Genomic DNA, 2,449 nt, shown 5'->3' on the forward strand with positions numbered 1-2,449 from the left:
ACGTTCTTGTAAACGTGGCTCTGCAACTGAGCTGTTTGCTAGATGATTGCGTCGATACGATTCCCCATTGCCTTCAGTATGAAATATTATCCTAGTTAGTATAGACGTATTTGAAATCATTTTAGTGTAACTCCGAATGAAACACGGTTCAAATCTGATGCAAACCAAGTTCTATAAGAAACATTTTAAAATCCCGTTTCAGGATAACTCACACAAATATTAGTTCATTTGGTTGAACAACGAGTACACTGTAATACTAAAACAGTGTGCTTGATCATCATCATCATCATCATCATCAGTGTTCTGCCAAAATGCAGGTTTTCACATGGTAGTTCTCCAGGTTGTCCGGTCTTCTGCCATCCTCTTCAGGTCAGCATAATTTCCTCTTCCCTTTATGTCGTCTACCATCTTTTATCTCCTTCTTCAAATGGTTCAGATGGCTCTGAGCACTATGGTACTTGCCGAGCTAGGTGGCGCAGTGGTTAGCACACTGGACTCGCATTCGGGAGGACGACGGTTCAATCCCGTCTCCGGCCATCCTGATTTAGGTTTTCCGTGATTTCCCTAAATCGTTTCAGGCTAATGCCGGGATGGTTCCTTTGAAAGGGCACGGCCGATTTCCTTCCCAATCCTTCCCTAACCCGCGCTTGCGCTCCGTCTCTAATGACCTCGTTGTCGACGGGACGTTAACAACTAACCACCACCACTATGGTACTTAACTGCTGAGGTCATCAGTCCCCTAGAACTTAGAACTACTTAAACCTAACTAACCTAAGGACATCACACACATCCATGCCCGAGGCAGGATTCGAACCTGCGACCGTATCGGTCGCGCGGTTCCAGACTGTAGCGGCTAGAACCGCTCGGTCTCAATCTTCCTCTCAGTCTTCTCCCACAAACCAATCTTCCCACTCCGCCATAGCCGGTCCCCAGCCCGGTTGAGAAAGGAGGAGGGGGAGGAGTAACACATCGTTAAAAAGCCTTGGTTCACCTGGCGCGGGTGATTGTACATCGTGAGGACCCCTTTCCAGGGATACGCTGAAGGCCTGAATGGCAGCGAAGGCGGAGAAGATGGACTTCGGTACGGCGGAGCTGGCGGAAGAGGCACCTTATCTCCTTGGGTACAAAAAGACTACAAGTAGCGACTGAACCCCAGAGGGGCGGCTACAGACAGCGTCTGACTCATAGTGAGCGGCTGACTTTAGGCTAGGCATCCTACTGCCTATGTGGAAAGTAACGGGAAACTACCACATTACATTCCCAAGCAGTTTCCGTGTACTTGTTATTCAACCTTAAATATGGAATCTTTATAAGAAGCAACGGAAGAATCCGTAAATAAATACTTTGGAACGAACCACTTAAATCGGATCACGTATGTAACATTGTGGGGAAGGCGAACGAGCCGGCCGAAGTGGCCGTGCGGTTAAAGGCGCTGCAGTCTGGAACCGCAAGACCGCTACGGTCGCAGGTTCGAGTCCTGCCTCGGGCATGGATGTTTGTGATGTCCTTAGGTTAGTTAGGTTGAACTAGTTCTAAGTTCTAGGGGACTAATGACCTCAGCAGTTGAGTCCCATAGTGCTCAGAGCCATTTAGCCAAGGCGAACGAAAGACAGTGTTTTACTGGCAGAGATCTCAGAAGATACAACAGGTCTACTAACGATACTGCCTACAACACGCTTTTCAGTTCCTTCAGGAGTATTGCTATGCGGTATGGAAATAGGTGAGAGGTCTGGTAAAGATACTGTCTACACCGTGCTTGTCTCTTCCCTTCTGCAGCACTGCTGCACGGTGTGGGAGGATGTGACAGATCTACTAAAGACACTGTCTACAGTACTCCTGTCCGTTGTCTTCTGGAATGTTGCTGCACGATATGGGAAGATGTAACAATTCAACCAAAGATCCCGAATGAGATTTTCACTCTGCAGCGGAGTGTGCGCTGATATGAAACTTCCTGGCAGATTAAAACTGTGTGCCCGACCGAGATTCGAACTCGGGACCTTTGCCTTTCGCGGGCAAGTGCTCTACCATCTGAGCTACCGACGAGTCGTGCGGTGATGTTGCCAGTATTAAGTATTCTTGCTGTAGGAATTATAGCGTTTCAAGAGGCGAGAACAACAACAACAATAATAATAATAATAATAGCACAAAGGAGACTAGGCATTTGCGACTATCGTCAGTTATAGTGAGAACTCATGCAATTATACGCAGAAATTTTCTAGATCACAATGTTTTTATTATTTCTTATGATGCGTTCCTGTTATAGCTATCCATCATCGGATCAAAATAAAAACAAATATAACTACAATTTATATCGCCAACAACTGAACTGAAAGTAACGTTTATCACTAACGCTTATCAAATCAAATGGTTCAAATGGTTCTGAGCACTATGGGACTTGACATCTGAGGTCATCAGTCGCCTAGAACTTAGAACTAATTAAACCTAACTA

General features: G+C 46.1%; 1 non-coding gene across 1 annotated transcript; it reads left to right on the top strand.

The window, feature by feature from the left end:
* Positions 1–464: 464 nt before the first annotated feature.
* On the top strand, positions 465–537 carry Trnaa-cgc. The gene has a single exon. It is a non-coding gene; the product is annotated as a tRNA-Ala (tRNA).
* Positions 538–2,449: the final 1,912 nt, after the last annotated feature.

The sequence above is a fragment of the Schistocerca americana genome, chromosome 8 (assembly GCF_021461395.2).
Source record: "Schistocerca americana isolate TAMUIC-IGC-003095 chromosome 8, iqSchAmer2.1, whole genome shotgun sequence".
NCBI classification, from domain to species: Eukaryota; Metazoa; Arthropoda; class Insecta; order Orthoptera; family Acrididae; genus Schistocerca; species Schistocerca americana.